General features: G+C 40.6%; 1 non-coding gene across 1 annotated transcript; it reads right to left on the reverse strand.

Annotated features, from left to right (window-relative positions):
* Positions 1-5,815: 5,815 nt before the first annotated feature.
* On the reverse strand, positions 5,816-5,922 carry LOC113888322. Its single transcript, XR_003509948.1, has one exon. It is a non-coding gene; the product is annotated as a U6 spliceosomal RNA (small nuclear RNA).
* Positions 5,923-19,639: the final 13,717 nt, after the last annotated feature.

Raw genomic sequence — 19,639 nt, forward strand, 5'->3', positions numbered from 1 at the left:
ATTATCAGTTACTCAAGGAAAAGAGGTATTTAACAATATGTGTAATAATGGTACATAAACTTTCCCTTTTTCCATACATATTCCAATTTTAATTTTAAAAGATCAACTGGCTGTGCATAATAAATTTATTTTACAGAAGTAAGAAAAGCCAAATGGAGATCAGTTAGCAGATTTTTGCAGTATTCCAGGTAAGAAAAAATTGTCACCTAGTAAGGGACCCTTATGGCAGAAAGCGAAGAGGAACTAAAAAGCCTCTTGATGAAAGTGAAAGAGGAGAGTGAAAAAGCTGGCTTAAAGTTCAACATTCAGAAAACGAAGATCATGGCGTCTGGTCCCACCACTTCATGGGAAATAGATGGGAAAACAGTGGAAACAGTGTCAGACTTTATTTTTTTGGGCTCCAAAATCACTGCAGATGGTGACTGCAGCCATGAAATTAAAAGACGTTTACTCCTTGGAAGGAAAGTTATGACTAACCTAGATAGCATATTCAAAAGCAGAGACATTACTTTGCCAACAAAGGTCCATTTAGTCAAGGCTATGGTTTTTTCCAGTGGTCATGTATGGATGTGAGAGTTGGACTGTGAAGAAAGCTGAGCACCGAAGAATTGATGCTTTTCAACTGTGGTGTTGGAGAAGACTCTTGAGAGTCCCTTGGACTGCAAGGAGATCCAACCAGTCCATTTTGAAGGAGATCAGTCCTGGGATTTCTTTGGAAGGAATGATGCTAAAGCTGAAACTCCAGTACTTGGCCACCTCATGTGAAGAGTTGACTCATTGGAAAAGACTCTGATGCTAGGAGGGGTTGGGGGCAGGAGGAGAAGGGGACGACAGAGGCTGAGATGGCTGGATGGCATCACTGACTCGATGGACATGAGTCTTAGTGAACTCCGGGAGTTGGTGATGGACAGGGAGGCCTGGCGTGCTGCGATTCACGGGCTCGCAAAGAGTCAGACACGACTGAGAGACTGAACTGAACTGAACTGAAGGAATTAGAAATTGAACAGAAGGTGGAAGAATTTAGAAAATAGAGTTAGAAGAACTTGGTTACCTTTGGATGAGGGAGAAGTAGATAAAAAATGAGGCATTAATGTGTTAAGTGTGAATCCTAGGTTTCTGGCTAGATGGACTGTGGCACCCTTCACTCAGATGGTCAGACTAACTGAAAGAGGACAAGAGTAGATATGGGGACGCAAGCATTGACATTAATTTGACCTGCTTCTTTTGCTGTCCAAGTGTTTTTCATTTGATTCTTTTGCCCCAAACTTAAAAAAAAGTTTTAGTCTGAATTACTCAGATTTTATTTTCTTGGACTCCAAAATCACTGAAGATGGTGCCTGCAGCCATGAAATTAAATGACACTTGCTCCTCGGAAGAAAAGCTATGATAAACCTAAACAGCATGTTAAAAAGCAGAGACATTACTTTTCTGACAAAGGTCTGTCTAATCAAAGCTATGGCTTTTCTATTAGTCATGTATGGATGTAAGAGTTGGACTATAAAGAAAGGTGAGCGTCGAAGAATTGATGCTTTTGAACTGTGGTGTTGGAGAAGACCCTTGAGAGTCCCTTGGACTGCAAGGAGATCCAACCAGTCAGTCCTAAAGGAAATCAGTCCTGAATATTCATTGGATATATGCTCAAGCTGAAGCTTCAATACTTTGGCCACCTGATGTGAAGGACTGACTCATTTGAAAAGACCCTGATGCTGGGAAAGATTGAAGGGGACGACAGAGGATGAGATGGTTGGATGGCATCACCAGCTTGATGGACATGAGTTTGAGCAAGCTCTGGGAGATAGTGATGAACAGGGAAGCCTGGCGTGCTGCAGTCCATGGGGTCGCAGAGAGACGAGACTGAGCAAATGAACTGAACTGAACTGAACTGAACTCAGATTTCCAGTATTCTATTTTACTCTTTCTGCATGTGTGTGCTCAGTCTTGTCCAAGTCTTTGTGAACCCATGGACTGTAGCCTGCCAGGCTCCTCTGTCCATGGGATTCTCCAGGCAAGAATATTGGAGTGGGTTACCATTTCCTCCCCCAAGGGATTTTCCCAACCCAGGGACCTAACTCACATGTCTTGCGTCTCCTGTATTGGTAGGCGGATTCTTTATCACTATGCCACCTGGACTTAGATAAGGAATAAAGTGAATGAAAATCATTATTATTATTGTCTGACACCACTAACTATTAATAGCAATACAGTGTAGTCTAAAGGGTATCCGTTGAGTGCATAAAATCTACTGACCTGGGGATAAGATGATGTGGGTTCTACATTCAGTTCTGTCACTAACTCACTGTGTGATGTCAGACTAATCATCAGCTCAGTTCAGTTCAGTCCCTCAGTCTTGTCTGACTCTTTGCGACCCCATGGACTGCAGTATGACAGGCCTCCCTGTCTGTCACTGACTCCTGGAGTTTATTCAAACTCACATCCATTGAGTTGATGATGCCATCCAAACATCTCATCCTCTGTTGTCCCCTTATCCTCCCGTGTTCAATCTTTCCCAGCATCAGGGTCTTTTAAAGTGAGTCAGTTCTTTGCATTAGGTTGCCAAAGTACTGGAGTTTCAGCTTCAGCATCAGTCCTTCAAATGAATATTCAGGACTTATTTCCTTTAGGACTGACTGGTTGGATCTTCTTGCTGTGCAAGCGACTCTGAAGAGTCTTCTCACCAGAGTTCAAAAGCATCAATTCTTCTGTGCTCAGCTTTCTTTATAGTCCAACTCTCACATACATACATGACTATTGGAAAAACCATAGCTTTGACTAGACGGACCTTTGTTAGCAAAGTAATGTCTCTGCTTTTTAATATGCTGTCTAGGTTGGTCATAACTTTTCTTCCAGGGAGCAAGAGTCTTTTAATTTCATGGCTGCAGTCACCATCTGCAGTGATTTTGGAGCCCCCCAAAATAAAGTCTGACATTGTTTCCACTGTTTCCCCATCTATTTGCCATAAAGTGATGGGACCAGATGCCATGATCTTCGTTTTCTGAATGTTGAATTTTAAGCCAAGTTTTTCACTCTCCTCTTTCACTTTCATCAAGAGGCTCTTTAGTTCTTCACTTTTCTGCCATAAGGGTGCTGTCATCTGCATATGTGAAGTTATTGATATTTCTCCCGGCAATCTTGATTCCAGCTTGTGCTTCATCTAGTCCAGCATTTCTCACTATGTACTCTGCAAATAAGTTAAATAAGCAGGTGACAATATACAGCCTTAATGTACTCCTTTCCCAGTTTGGAACTAATCATATAACTTTGGTTTCCCGATGTGTAAAATCAGGTTGCAAATATAGTAATTGCCCTTTTGCTAAGCTATTATTTGCCTGGGAAATTAGAGAAGATCCATGTTTATTTTGAGGGCTAGAAAGAGTATTTATGAATAATTAAGGTACAAATTATTATTTGGGCTTCCCTGGTGGCTTAGTGGTAAATAATTTTCCAGCCAATGCAGGAGATGCAGGAAACGCAGGTTTAGTCCCTGAGTTGGGAAGATCCCCTGGAGAAGGAAATGGCAACCCACTCTAGTATTCTTGCCTGGAAAGTCCCATGGAGAGAGGAGCCTTGTGTGCTACAGTCCATGGGATTGCAAAGAGTCGGACATGACTTAGCAACTAAACAACAGCAACGTACAAATATGTTCTGAAGAGAAAGCTGCGATATATTCACCTCCTGGCAGCTAATTATGGCCACTAGTTATTGAGAAGCTATCGTGGGCCATGTGCTTTACCTACGTTTTCATAGTTATTCATTGCTATAAGCATGTGCAGTTAGTGTTGCCTTTTTACCAACAAGAAATGTAAGGCTCAGAGACAGCAACTTGGCCAAAGTAACACTGCTAGTTAGTAGTATATCCTAGACAGATTCAGTTTGGTTGTACTAGAAAGCCAATATATTTTCAGTTTATTAGTACTATCATTTGTGCATAGCAAACTGCCTCTGAAACATGTCTGTGAACTTAAACTCATTGAATCTTATAAGTAGGAAAAAAAAACCCCTGTAATCCCAAGCATCCTGTATCCTGCATTGAACCTCCAATTAAAATAAATAAATTTAAATTAAAAAAAAAAAACCTGTAATCCATCCAGTTCAATATCTTGGTTTACAGGTAAGAAAACTGAAGGCCAGAAAGGAGCAGTTATTAGCCAAAGATCAGACAGCTACTTAGTGGCAGAGCTGAGGCCAGAGCCCACCTCTTCAGACAATCTGCCCATTGCTCTTTCTCATTTGAGGCCTGAAGATAGGGCCTGATCCTAATCTGCCCAGGTGTGTCAGTGCGTACCGACAATGCCTCCTAATCTCACAGGGGTGTTGGAACAATGAAGTGCAGGAAAAGATTTGAGTGGGGTTTGGATGAAAAAAATTAGTGGCATGAGGTTTTCTTAGCATTTGCAAAAACATAAGATATAATTAAGGAAAGAGAGCTTACTTACACAACAGCCTTTTTTTTAGGAGCCTTTCAATTGGCCTCAGTTTCTCTCCAGGGAGAATGATTCTGTTTTATATGATGTATATCGCTTGTGTTGAATACCACACAATTGGACCATGAGTGGCTATTTATATGGATAGAAGTCCAAAAAGCTAAAAGCCTCAGTCCTTCCAGAGGAAAGACTTGAAGGAGATGAGTAAAATGCTGAAAAGTATCCTTGATAGAAATAGCAAGATGTTGTAGGTGAGTTTAGTGGCATTGTACATTTTGTTGAAATCCCTACATTTGGAGTAGAGAAGAGTGAACAATGGGGTGGGCTTTTTCAGAAAGAGCCACTGATTTGATCATATAGTAAAATTTGATCTATTTTAATATGTTTGCTTGAGGCCTAGAACTTGAAAAACTTCAGACAGAGAGATAAATTTTCCTTTGAGTAACTCCAAATTGCTTTTCACATTTTAATTTTATGTCCACAGAGGGAACACACAATAAATTTGGGTAAGAATGTAGTGGACAGGAATCAGAGTTGATGAATTCCAAGCTTACATAAACTAAGGTTTCCAATCCTGGGTGCTTTTCTTTCTCCCTGTTAGTAGACTTAGTAGAACAAGATAGATGTTCTGAGTCCTCCTAACTCCTGTCCCATTACTCAAGGATTTTGGAGACAAGGCAGTGCAATTGCTGTGTTGAAATAGAAGAGGATTTAGTAGGCTAGGCTGTGAGGGAGTTAGAGGAAGAACAGAGGAGGGAGCAGCGCATCAAGTACACGACTTGTGTTCATAGGAGATGTATAAATGGAAGAAGCACAGAATCTAGCTCCATGCAGTAACCAGAGGCAACTACCACTCATTTTCCTGAAGACATGGCAGGAACTCAATGTTCACAGCCTTCTTGACCCTGAGAGTTTAATTACAGAGAAGGATCAGTTCAAATGTTTGTTGGTTTGTCTTAGCAGTCATATTTGTATAGTGGTATTGACTTTTGAAAATGATGAAACTTGAGCACCTTTGCTGTGGATAGCCAGCACTTTGCATGCCTGTCTGACATTTTTCGATTACAGTCATGTTTTTACGTGGCTTGAGGTTATTTCACAGATATACTTCTTTTGGTTGTTTCTAGTGATTATATATCCATCCAGCTATTATATATTCATCCAGCCTATTAATATCAAATGGTGTTTTTAGCCATCCCTGAGTTATGGATCATTTGGAATCTTTCACGAAATGTCTTTTAACCATTCCCATCTTGCACCAAACCCCACTCACCTTTCAAGATCCATGTCCAATATTACCTCCTCCATACCTTTTTTTTCTCCAAGCCTACCCCACTTCACCCCCAAAGAATGACACTGGTTCTTTGCTGCTGTAGTTCTTTTTTTTTTTTTTTTTTAATATGGAACGCTTCACGAATTTGCGTGTCATCCTTGCGCAGGGGCCATGCTAATCTTCTCTGTATCGTTCCAATTTTAGTATATGTGCTGCCGAAGCGAGCACTGCTGTAGTTCTTTGTCTTTATTTTACATACAATTGCCTTCCTTACTATGTTCTGGGATCCTTGAGGGCCAGGATTGGGTCTTATACATAACTGAATCCCCTAAATATATAGCATGGTGATTTATATATATACAGTAGATGAATATTTAAATAGCAATATAATGAATATTTCTGCATAAATTGCTTTTATTTATTTTGGATTATATCCTTGGAGGTGTATTCCTTTTTGTTTGTTTGTTTCCAATTTTTTTATTTAAATTTTTACAGTGTTGTGTTGGTGTCTACCATACAACAATGCAAATCAGCTGTTATTATACATACATCCCCTTCCTCCCTAGCCTCCTTTCCCTTCCCCCATCCTATCCCTCCAGGTCATCACAGAGCACCAGACCGGGCAAGACAAAGAATAAATATTGCCATCAGCAATTTACAGAGTCACGTTTGCTGACAGTGGTCTTTATTACATATACATACATACCAAGGTTTTTGGGAAACTTGTGTTTTAATTTGCATTATGCTGAGGTCACATGTTTTATCATGTCATTACACACTCAGTATGTTCCCTACTGTGCATGTTGTTCATTTTGTGACCACTTATCTGGTGAGCTTCATACATTGATCTCATATGTTTCATTATTTATATGTTCTGATGGGTGTGTTTTTAAAGTTCTGCTCAATTGCCTATTTTTCGCTTTTGATGGTTTCCTTTTTGATCTCCATTTTGTTATAGTACAATGTGTACAAGATTTTTAGTCATATTTTAAACACATCATCCTGGCTTTTATGTTACCCTCAATTTTTTCAATGGCTACACTAGCTAGATAAATAATGCTGTTCTTTTTTTCCCCTTCGTTTCACAGTTTAGATTTTGATGTTTAACTTTTTGATCCATCTGAAATTTACTGAAATAGATGACATGAGGTACATATCCAAATTTATTTCTCTTTTTATGAGTATACACTTTCCCCCATAATATTTATTTGTTAGTGTTTCCTTTATTGTGTGTGTATGTGTGTGTGTGTATTCTTTCTAGCCAACTGGAAATGTTTTTATATATTTGCTTTTCCTTTTCTAAAGTATGCTATTTCATTGATCAATATTAATTTTTTACTCAATGCCAAATGGTCTTTTTCTACATGTATGGCTTTGTAATAAGGTTTAAAAGGTTTGGAGAGGCTATCTCCATCATTACTAAAAATAATATTTTTTGGCATTTTTGTCTTCTTATTCTTCCAGGTGAATTTCACTATAAATTTGTCATAGCCTATAAAATATTATTCAGAATTTTAAGTTGATATTGCATTAATTCTATACATTAACTTAAAGAGTCTCATCTTTCTTATATTTTAGCCTTGCTGATTGGAAGCAAGGTGTCTTTCTCCATTTCTTTATTTCTCAGATTATGATTGTATCATTTCCTTTGAATGCATTTCTTTTGTCATTATTAAATTTTTCAAACTACTTTTAAATTAATGATCTCATCCAGTTCTTACCAGGGCTCTCCGCTGTAGGTCAGTAGAAGGATTTAGATTCAGTCAAGGATAACCAATTTATTATAGACTTTTTTCCCTAGTATTAATCAGGATTGCTTTTTTGGTAACAGATTTATTGATAAGTAATTCACATACCACTACAATACACACATATGAATGTGTGTACATTCAGTAGTTTTTAATATATTCAAAGCTGTGCAAACTTCCCTACAATTTTAGAATGTATCATCACCAAAAAAGAGAGGAAGAGTCAGAAATTGGTAAATATATGCAAATATCAAATTATGCTGGACATTGAAATAAACTAACAATAAGATCCTTGGTAACATAAGTGTCAAAAGTTTAAGACCTATTAAAAGTTCAATTCAATTCAGTTCAGTCGCTCAGTCGTGTCTGATTCTTTGTGACCCCATGGACTGCAGCTCACCAGCATCAGGGTCTTTTCCAATGAGTCAGTTCTTCGCATCAGGTGGTCAAAGTATTGGAGTTTCAGCTTCAGCATCAGTGCTTCCACTGAATATTCAGGACTGATTTCTTTTAGGATGGACTGGTTGGATCTCCTTGTAGTCCAAGGGACTCTCAAGAGTCTTCTCCAACACCACACTTCAAAAGCATCAATTCTTCAGCGCTCAGCTTTCTTTATGGTCCAACTCTCATTATTAAATAAAGTAAAAGTACACAAATTTTAAAAAAATCAGATAGCTTTTAATCAAAGCAAACAAACCACCCCCTATATTTACCATTCCTGCACCAATCCTCAAGGCCTTGGCAACCACTAATTCATTTTGCTTCTGTAGATTTGCCTATTCTGGACTTTTCATATATATGGAATCATAAAATTAAAAAATAGACTTTTAAGAAGAAGCAAAAGCAACATTTGTTAAGCACCTAAATACCTGTTAAGCACTTTGTGTATATTTTTTTCTTATTTAATCTTCAAAACAGTCATTTGAGATAGTCACTTATTTAGGTAATATTATTTCCATTTTATGTAAGGGAATTGATGGCAGAGATGTTGAAAAAGTGTCTAGGATCACAGGATTACAATGTGACAGAGCCTAGACACTTTGCTCAGATCTTTGACCAAGTCTTTCTACATTACAGTGCCTAGGAAGTTTGGAACCATCCTTCTCATGCTCTTACAGTAATGGTCCTTGGTTCCTCACACTAAGACCAAGCACCAATATGACATTTCTGTCACTCTGAGGGCTGAGAGAGCAAAGTAGGATGGAGTGTTTTGTACAGCCTAGATTCATGGAACTATAGAAATTTTCTCTTTCAGCTTCCCTCAGTCAGATATTGAGTATAACCAATGATGTATGTACAGTTTAACTTGCAGAGCCATGGGAAATTATAGCTCAAAGCTGGAAAGAACCTCAGAGACCGCCTAGTCTAGCTGCTTCATTTTATTGATGAAGAATCTAGGACCAAGAAAGAGCAAGATATTTGCACAAGATGGTATAGCTCAAATACAGTGACTGAAATGACCTTTCATCTGTTATTGAAACAATGAAAGTACCAAAGATGAAAGTCCTATCGAGAATACCTTCAGAAAACAAATTAAGGGGAAAGCCAGATAGTGATGTGAAAAGGTCACAGAATCAGGTCAAGGCGATCTGGGCTACAACACCAGCTCTGCCACTAATTCACTGTGTCTCTTAACCTCTCTGGACTTCTGTTTCTTCATCTGGAAATATGTGAGTTGGAATGTAAGATCTTTTGAAAGGCTGCATTTGTTAAACACTCAAGAAATTTTATTGAATAAGTAAATAAGTGAACCTTTATTTAAGTTCTAAATGTTATGCTATTTTTGGAAGATTCCTTGTGAACTACATAACTGAAGAATTGAAAAGAGATAACTAAAACATTTTTCTTAAAGAGCTGGTACTGTAAATGTATATGCCTCTAGATTAAATGCATGAATGTATTTTTAAACATGAAACGTTGCTTCTTCAACAAATTACAGGAGTGCCTGATTATTTCCTATAAGTACATATCCAAGAGACATTAGCCAAGCTAATAACATACCCATTGTAACTGTTATATTGACACTAGTTAACGCAGTGGCATATGCAGATGGAGTGTATCGAATCATTTCCTTAATACAGTCTTAATTTTGTATGCTTGTTTCCTTTGAGAAGAAAAAGCAATTCAATCTTATTTTAAGGGAAAAAGATTTCACTATCTTCTAAAGACTAATAGAGAGTCACTTATTCATTCAAGTAATATTTATTGATTGCCTACAGTGCATACAGATGTCAAGGAATAGAGTTATCCTAAAACGGGAAATTTAAAAAATGATACAAGGGTGTGAAACTAACATTGAAAACCTGTCTTTTTATGATTCAAGATACATGAACCACGAGGAGCTGTTTGTTTAAGCCTGCGCAGGTTGAAACTTTCACAGTGGAGAGGCAGAGCAGATGATGTGTGTGTAGGGGGTGAGTGGGAGGGCAAAGAGTGCAGCTCAGTAAGCAGGAGCTGAAGCAGGCAGCAGAAAAAACGATCATATTGATGCATTCCTCCTCCCTCTCCCACCTCCCGTGATGAAATAATAATAGGGATCCGTTCCATGTGTATTGTATCACCCTTCAGAGTTTACAGAGTGCTTTCACGTTCATTACTTTATTTGGTCCTCATGCCAACCCTAAAAGAGAGGCATGGTGGATATTGTTTTTAAGGTGAGAAAATACGGGGCTCAAAGTGGTTAAGTGGCTTTTCCACTGAAAGACAATACAAATTAGTGCCAGGACTAAAACTCATGTCTTTTGTCTCTCAAAGCGGTGTTTTATCCATTGTGTCCATTCCTCCCAGGAGTTCCTACTCCAATCTTCCCATTTGGAAGTACTTGTTGAATACTTGCCATTTGTTGAATACTCCCCTGGACAGGCTGCTGTGCTGACCAGCAGTAGCAGAGGCAGAAGGAGTTAACTCCAACAGTTTGGGTAGAGCAAAAAGGTGTGAATTACTACCACAAGTAAAGATGCTTCTTTTATCTGTTCTGGCCAAAACTGCTGTGTGTGTGTGTCTCTGAGGGACGAATAGGGGCTGCAACATGGAGATTATATTAATTCTTTAGTCAGCCTCTCTAAGGTTCACTGCTGTTGGTCTGAAGTGATAGTATACAAAAAGCAATACTTCTGATTCCATTTGGTGAAATGGAGAAGAAAAAAAGTGAATACATAAAGTAGCAGTGGTCATAAATGAAGAGAGTAGAATTCAGTGAGCAATTGATATGTACCAAGTGTTTTACTTAAAATATTTTACTTAACCTTTACTATTGTGCCATGACAAGGGTCCCTTCTTAGTGCACTTAGGCAGGTTAAGTCCTAAGTCACAGAATGAGTGATCTCTGAAACCAGGATTCAAATAGGTCTGTATAGGTCCAGAATCAGACATCTTTACTACACCAAATAAAGAACCTATGTTTTCTGGTGAATTGAAACAGGTATTGCTGTTTTAAAAATCAAAGTTGGGAGAGCCCTCTGAGATTTCCTCATCCAGCCTCTCACCAAATACAGAAATCGCTTTAAACACCCATTGCTGATGGTCATTCCAGTGAACCACAGGGGCTATGATTAAGTTTAAATTCTACACGTGGAGATGTATCCATATGGATTTATCCCTTCTCTTGTTAGGTGCTTAATCCAGGGCAAGACCCAAGCATCTGTGTGAGGGAGCAAGTCAGCATTAGAAATATCCTGTGACTACAAGAGGGAGGGATAAAGTCCATGCACGTAGCCTCAGTGTCACCTGACTCCAACTGTTTTGAGATCTGGTCCTTTGCTCTGATGGACCTAACTAACAAGTCCTTGTGGAATTTGCAGTCAGTTTTCTGCAGCTGCAGTACCTTTGTCCCAAGCATGGTTAAAGGAATCACTCAGGTGATGATCAGGCAAGAACTTCATGAATCTTTCTGTTGGTCTTTCACAGGATCTAAATGATACCTGATACCTTGAGTTCAGTTTCTGATGGCCATTTTGGGGCATTCTGATTCTGCAGCCATCTACCAGTGAAGAGATGATCAAGGTCCTGGGAAACCCTCTACTTACTGAGCAAAATAGTGAGTGTCTGTGACTTATACTGTTTCAGAAATAATATCATTAATACCAAAGGGAGGAGGGGGCTCTCTGTCAAGATGAAATCAGTTGACATATTTACTCTATTGTTACTTCATCTGCAGTAATTCCTTGAGATTGATTTGGAAAAGTGAGGGAGGGTGAGATGGAATTCCACACCCCCAGATTTTCTAAGAGTTTGTAATCCTGCCTCATAAAGGACATCTCACTTTTTAAAAATTTAATACTATCTTAAATATTTTTTTTGTTATAATTGATATTCAAAGTTGTGAGATATATACATATATATATATATATATATATATGTAAAGAGGATCACTTGATGAGATCTATTTTTCTTTCTACCTCACTTATTCCTTTAACAAATATTAAGTTTATCTTCCATCTTAGGCATTTACTCTCTTTCTTGTGTATTCCATTTGCTTTCTGAATTTTCTCTACCTCTTTTCCCTTCCCCTTTTTTCTCTCTCTTTTTTATAACTCTCTCTCTCTTTCTTTAACTTTTTAAAAAATAATGATACTACTTGGGAAGGTATTTAAAGTGAGAATGTACACTAGGGGGAAGACTGGACAGTGTTGTGGATTCTTGTGTTTTGAGTGGGACTGTTTACCCATATCATCCAGTTCCCTATTATTTCCTCACTTAAAACATGTCAAAAGAATGCTTTACTCATCAAGAAGAATACTTAGCTTGTATTGATGGAGAATTCATCTACAGTGACTGACTTCATCCTTTTGGGCGTGATAGATGATCGTCAACTTGGGGGCCTGCTATTTGGAGTGTTATTTGTTTACATTGTCACTCTGTTGGAGAATCCAGGCCTGATTGCCCTGATTGGAGTCAGTCCCTGCCTCCACACCTCCGTGTATTTTTTCCTCTTTAATCTGTCCTTTCTTGATGTCTGTTTCTCTTCAGTCACAGTCCCAGAGACTTTAGCAAATTTGTTATCTAAGTTGCAGGCTGTTTCTTTCTTTGGATGTGTGACTCAAATTGGGCTTGTTCATAATCTTTGCCTCTGCTGAATGCAACCTTTTGGCTTCTGTGGCCTATGACCGCTATATGGCCGTCTGTAACCCACTGCTCTACCACATCACCATGTCTAGAGTCCATTGTCCCCTCCTGAGAGCAGGATGCTACCTTGGTGGATTAGTTAACATGATTGCTGTGACAACTTCCACCACACAACTATCGTTCAGTCAACCACATGTCCTTCCTCACTTCTTCTGTGACTCCCTCCATTGTTGGCACTGGCTTGCTCAGACCCCTGGGTCACCCAGATCTTGGCTGTTGGCTGTGGGGGATCCACCCTGATCACCTCCATTATGGTAATCCTTGTCTCCTACCTGTGCTTCCTTATCCTGAGAATACCCTCAGCTTCTGGAAAGCAAAAAACGTTCTCTACCTGTGCTTCCCACTTGACTGCTGTTGGCCTATACTATGGAACAACTATGTGCACTTACTTGCAACTCTCTCAAAGTGGGATCCCAGGTAGGAAATCAGATGGTCTCAGTGTTTTATGCAATGGTGATCCCCATGTTAAATCCTCTCATCTACAGTTTGAGAGACCAGGAAGTGAAAGTTGCTTTATGGAAAATATTGGAGCAAAGTCCCTAATTTCCCATTCTGAGTCTCCAGAAAGTACTATGTCCTATGAAGACCTGCCCACAGTTCTATTCACAGTGTTTTCTTTGCCTGTGAATAAAGCCTTGTAAGAATAATTGAACTGCTCTGGCTAAGTGTTTAGAAGTAGATAAATCGCAGTATAATAGGAAGAACTTATAAGGAGAAAATAATGTGCATTTTCTGAAACAACTTATAAGAAATGTTTTAAGAGAAGGAAATATGTTGAATGAATATGTCAACTGGTTGTGAACTACTTTAACACTAGCCAGAGTTCATTCCAAGATAACAAGGTTAGAAAACAATGTAATTTGACTGTAAGTTATAGAAGGGAACAAGGATTCCTTTGCTTTACCACTCATGTGCTTATCTAGAGGATTTCCGTGACATCTTCCAGGCTAAATTAAGTTAAATCTTTATCTTTCATAAGGACTCAGAAGATTCCCAGATGTGTGTTTTCCAAATGCTGTATGATATCTGCCACACTGAACTTATAAAATATGTCTGTATGTGAATTCACATGTACAGTTATTGAGATTTATAGGGCTATATCACAAAGAGAATACTCAGCCAAACAAGAGATTGGGTTCACTAATTAGACTAGGATTTGAAGATCTTTTGTAAGAAACAATGGATCATTTATTAGCAAAAATTCCAGGCCTGAATTACAGCTATGGGTTATTGTTGTTTTTTGGTATGCAAAGTTTGAATGGACCTGAGCCAAGTCCATTTGTATTCCTGAATATACTTCCAATAGGAAACACAAGTGTAAATAGAATCCCAATTAATTTATTAGTTCAGGCTAGTCTTCAGAATTTGTAAAGATGTGTGAAATGTGTGGATATTGCTAGCTTGTCTAAATATGTTGACCAACATGCTATCCATAAAAACATAAAATCCTATATCTGAAGAATATAAAACCTTAATATTTTACTTTTATAGAGGAGCAAACCAAGGCCAAGAGAAGAGAAAGTAACTAATATCCAATGACTAGTTGGGGGAAAGTTATTGAAAGGCTCAAGCTACAAGGAAAAACAGAAAGTGTTGATAATTTTGATCCACATCTAGGTTAGAAGCAATTTTTAGGCCTCAAGAATGGATTTGCCTCTGCCTCTATTCCCAGAAATGGTCTAGCCTTAGTAGCCAACTGCCAAGGACTCCTAAGCCCCAGTTGTAAGGGACTGTGGTTTACTTGGTAGCAATGTGAAAACCAGCCCCCTTAGAGCTCCAGATCATTATATCCAATTACCAGCTGGAACCTCCTCTTGAAAGTTCCTTAGGCACTTCAAACTTAACGTTCAGAAACTGAACTCTTCTAAACCTGCTCCTCCTCTTTCCCTGTATGGTATCAAGTAAATGGCATCACCCAGTCCCTTAAGTCCAAAACCTGAGTGAGTCCTTGTTACTTCCCTCCCCTTTCACTCCCTATATATAATCAATTGAGATTCCCTAGTGGCTCAGATGGTAAAGAATCTGCCTGCAATGTGGGAGACCTGGTTTTCATCCCTGGGTTGGGAAGATACCCTGGAGAAGGGGATGGCAACCCACTCAAGTACTCTTGTCTGGAGAATTCCATGGACAGAGGAGCCTGGAGGGCTACAGTCTATAGGGTCACAAAGAGTAAGATGCAATTGAACGTCTAACACATATCAAGGTGTTTACCCTTTAGCCCCTTGTCCTCCCTTAATTTCTGTTCTTCTATGGTAACAAGCCCATGCATATGATAGATTTATCCTTGTAGGATTCAAGGTTAGAGACTCTCAGAATCAGAAGTCAGAGGTATAAGAGACCATAGAGATCATTGAGAATTATGGGTTTTAATTTTTTAAGCATCAGAATTATTTCTTCAAGTGAATCCCAATGCAGAACAAAAAATATAAAACAAAAGTTGAACAAATTTGGCTGGAAAAGTGTGAGGTGCCTATGGGTCCATTGCCTAGCACTCACCTCTCCCTCTCCAAGGCACTGCTGTAGAAACTCAGTGACAGTTTGAAAACACCAGGTTAATTGAAACTGCTCTTTTCATATATGAAGAAACACAGTCCCCAAGAGAGAGCAATTTTCTTAACTAGTTAGTGGCAGAGGCAGATTTGGAATTCAGGTCTCCTGATTCATACCACAGAATATTGTTTATTACCACATCCTCCAAAATCCCTTTCATGAAGTGAGATACTTTACACTGCTAGGAGTTTGGGATGAAATGGGCTGCTTCTTTGGCAAGTAGAAGTGTCCCCTATCCTCTAATCAGCCCCAGCAAGACTAGAGACAGTTACAACCTCATCAGCTTTCATCATTTCTACACGGGGAATGGTAGATCTCAGGGGATACCAAAATACTTTAATAATAGACAGTCCTCACAGTCAGAACTGGGTATATAATTTGTAGCCCCAGTATAAAATGTCAATGTGACATTTGAACAAAAAGCAGAAAAAATTGCCATTAAAGATATTCAAATACAGTTTTTTTTTCCTTTCAACTGGAGTGTGTCTGTCAACCTCTCATGGTGTTTAAAGTTTTCCTTTTAATTTCATACTCCTTTCAGGCACTGGGATATTTGTGGGGCAAGTGAAGACTCTCATAAATGCCCTGTTACCCCACCCTGTGATTTGATGCACATGTGTGGGGCCCACTGGCTGCTGGGTCCTTTTCCTTCCTTCTGGGCAGATGCATTGTATCCTGGTCAAGAGTAAATAAGTAGACCCAGGCATATCCTCTTCCCATGGATCAGCCACCCCAACCCAGGGTAGACAGGTGACCACCAAGAGTATTGCAGCCTCTCCACCAGGATGCACTAGGTGCCTGGATCTGGGTGGGCAATAGGGCCGGCTGAGTGATCTGCCAAATATGCCCTGGTAATACCACAGTGGGGCCAGGATGGCTGGCTGTCATCACATTCAACCCTGAGATGTTACAGGGCATGTGTACCTGACCCCCATCCTCCCCTGGCCCATGCCCAGATCCCTGATTGTGGAGGGCTGCAGCAGTCACTAGTAAGACAGAGAATCTGTTCCTGGGAGGTGGAGAAGTAGTGAAAGATGAGACTGTGCTAGCTGAGACTCCGAGCTTCAAGTGCCTAGTCAATTATTCTATCACATTTTGGTGTTCACTTACAAAGCACAAATTTGAATTATTAAAATTCAAACAGTGGCAAGTACAAGTCTCTTCTAAGCTCAGGACCCTGTACTACTGCACTAATCACATGTCCATGAAGCCAGTTCTGCTTAGAGACAGGGATCTCTTTTATCTTTGTGAAGCAGTATAGTGTAGTGGTTAAAGAGCACGAGCTCTGAATCAGACTGCCAGACTTTGAGGCCCACCTCCCTCACTTATTTTTTGACCCTATACAAGTTACTTAACTTTTCTATCTCAATTTTCTTATCCGTAAAAAAGGCTAATAAGATTACACGAAATGAAAATATCTCCTGCCATATCAATAAACAAGAAATGTCACAGCCATCAGCGATTTCTTGCCTCCAAATGTGAATGAGGGCTCCCCAAACTGCAATCCAGTGGATGCTGCCATCCCTAATGGTGATTGCTGAGGACCCTGGCAAATGCAAGAAGCAGCCAGCCATCTACCACTCCTTAAGGTGAACAAGGAAACAGGATTTGGCCCCAGATAGCTGGCGACTTCACTTTCACTTTTCACTTTCATGCATTGGAGAAGGAAATGGCAACCCACTCCAGTGTCCTTGCCTGGAGAATCCCAGGGACAGGGGAGCCTGGTGGGCTGCCACCTATGGGATTGCACAGAGTCGGACACGACTGAAGCGACTTAGCAGCAGCAGCAGCTGAGGTGCATATGAAATGAATGAATTCAGTGAGCCCACAGGCTTGCCTCTTCTCATACATAGAATTTACTTTAACTTCATACCTGATGTTTGACATTTAGATTGCCTGCTCCCTTTGTTGCAAACTTGTGTATAGCCTGACTCACCCTCCTTGCTCCCTTGGAGCAGTTTTCTCAGAGATACTGAGATGCTGTCTCCCGGGGTCAGAGTCCTAAATATTTCCACTAAATAAAATAACTCTCTACTTTCAGGTTGTGGCTATATTTTTTAGTCAACAATAACTTAAGGTTGCTGTGAGGTAATGCATGCACATTGAATAGAATAATGCCCAGATATGTTATCCACTTAATAACTTTTTCATTCTTATTTTTTTTTTGCTCATAGTGTTGCAGAAAGGGGCCCAAAAGTGGGCTCTTGTCTAACACTCAGAAATGAATTGTTCAAGGAGACACATGTGCTGACAAAGCAAGAGATTTTATTGGGAATCTGTGCCTGGGCCGAGAGCAGTGGGGTTAAGGAACCCAGGAGAACTGCTTGCAGTCCTGGGTTTTATGATGATGGGATTAGGTTCCAGGTTGTCTTTAGCCAATCATTCTGACTCTGAATCTTTCCCGGTGGTGCACACCTTGTTCAGCCAAGATGGATGCCAGCGAGAAGGACTGTGGGAGATGGTTGGACACGTGGTGTCACTCTTTGAGTTTTCCTGAACTCTCCCTGTTGATGGGGGCTTATTAGTTCCATGTTCCTGACCAGGACCTCCTGTCATAAAACAACTCATGCCAATGATGACTATGGTGCCTGGCCAGGGTGGGCAGTTTCAGTCAGTGTGCTTCCCCTAACACTAGGGTTCTACAGTTTTTAGATATTCATACAAGCATCAGGTTTTGTTTACTCTGGATCTGCTGTAGGTCTGTGTTCCAAATGGTGTTTACCCATTGTCTGTACAGCATATAACCAGACTTAGTCTCCAGTGACTTCTCAGGCTTCAGGGAAACTCCACTAGATTTATACAAACTGAGTGAGCTGAGTCAGCTGTCACTGGTAGAGTTTAGTCCTTTCACAGACTCAGGACCCATTTGAGCTAGTGTTAGGCTATATGACACTGGGTCTCAATGAAGAGGAAAAGTTAAAACTTTACATAACCTCCTGTTCCTTCCGCCTCTGTAACTCAGCTTGCTGCTTGCAAAGTCTGGGTCACGTAGGTCACGTAGTCTCAGAAAGTGGGGACTTACAATACTAGGAACTGGAGCTTATTTCGCTCTTCCTTGTCCTGCTCTTTGCAATTGCCTGGCCCTTGCAAACCTGCTTAATCATGCCTGTCCATGTAAAGGTCAGGCATCCCCCTCCCCATCTTGACTGCTGTTCCTGTGTGCATGAAACCCCTTAGTTTAAACCAGCCTATTAACAGCTAGTGTTGCCCGCTATAGTCTGTCTATAAAAACTCTGTAATCCCTTTGTTCAGGGCTCAGAGCTTGGAGTATTAACTCCTCTGGGCATGCTGGTGTAATAAACCTGAGTTGTCCAACTCTCCAAGTGTGGTGTTCTTGAGTACTGTTTTCTGCAACATCAGACTACTAAATTCAACTTCAGGGACATCACTTCTCGTTTTGTTGCTTTTCCAATAGGCTTTCAAGAAGAGGATGTTGTCTTATAAATAATGGCTCTTAATTATAGGGTTAATGAAAAGGACCATCCAAGGCAATCTCTGGTGTTCCCATATCAGCAAACTCTTAGCTGCAGCATGTGGGCTCAAATTCCATGACCAGGGATAGAACCTGGGCCCCCTGCATTGGGAGCATGAAGTCTTAGCCACTGGACCAGCAGGAACATTCCTATACCCTCAGATGTGATCAGAGAATAACCACTGACCTCTCTCTGCACTTGCCACTCACAGTGACAGGAGAACCTGAGCCTTGCTTCCCAGGGAGCTCTCAGCTTGTCTCCAAGCCCTCTGTCCCCACTCTGCACACAGGCAGGGTAGGCTGCAGGCAGCTACACTTGGGGGCCGGGTCTTCTCCCCAGCACGGCTCCAGATTGCAGTGCTCAGAGCAGCTTCTTTCTCTGACTGAAGGGTCTTGCTGACAGAGTTCTCAGTAACATTGAGCTCAGCCAGAGCCCGTCCCCAGGCTGAGTCAGGAGCTGACCACATGCTCAGATATTGGGAGAGGGTAGTTCTGGGGGTCCCAGTGACAAGATTCTACAGACCCAAAGGCTGAGCTGCAGAGTGCGGCTGGCTGCGTGGTTCCCAGCTACTATCCAAGCCAAGGGCATCTTAGGGACTCTTTTGGCCCGGACCACTTGGGTTTCCTGGTGGGTCTGGTCAGGGGTGTCTCATTGTTGACTTAAAAAATGGTCAGAACTTAAAAGTTGAGAGTTATGTTTCATTCTGTGGAAATTTTTAGGACTTCAAGCCCAGAAGACAGCATCTCAAGTAACCCTGAGAGAACTGCTCCCAGGAGGTGGGGGGAGGAGTCAAGTTATATAGAAGTTTGCAGCAAAGGGCAGGTGGGTCTTCCCAGGTGGCACAGTGGTAAAGAACCCACCTGTTGATGTATAAGACACAGAAAAACCAGGTTCTGTCCCTGAATCAGGAAGATCCACTGGAGGAGGAAATGGCAACCCGCTCCAGTATTCTTGCCTGGGAAATCCCATGAGCAGAGGAGCCTGGAGGGCTACAGTCCATGGGGTCGCAGAGTCAGATGCGACTGAGCACACACACATGCACAGTCTGAA

This window comes from Bos indicus x Bos taurus, chromosome X (assembly GCF_003369695.1).
Source record: "Bos indicus x Bos taurus breed Angus x Brahman F1 hybrid chromosome X, Bos_hybrid_MaternalHap_v2.0, whole genome shotgun sequence".
Taxonomy (NCBI): Eukaryota; Metazoa; Chordata; class Mammalia; order Artiodactyla; family Bovidae; genus Bos; species Bos indicus x Bos taurus.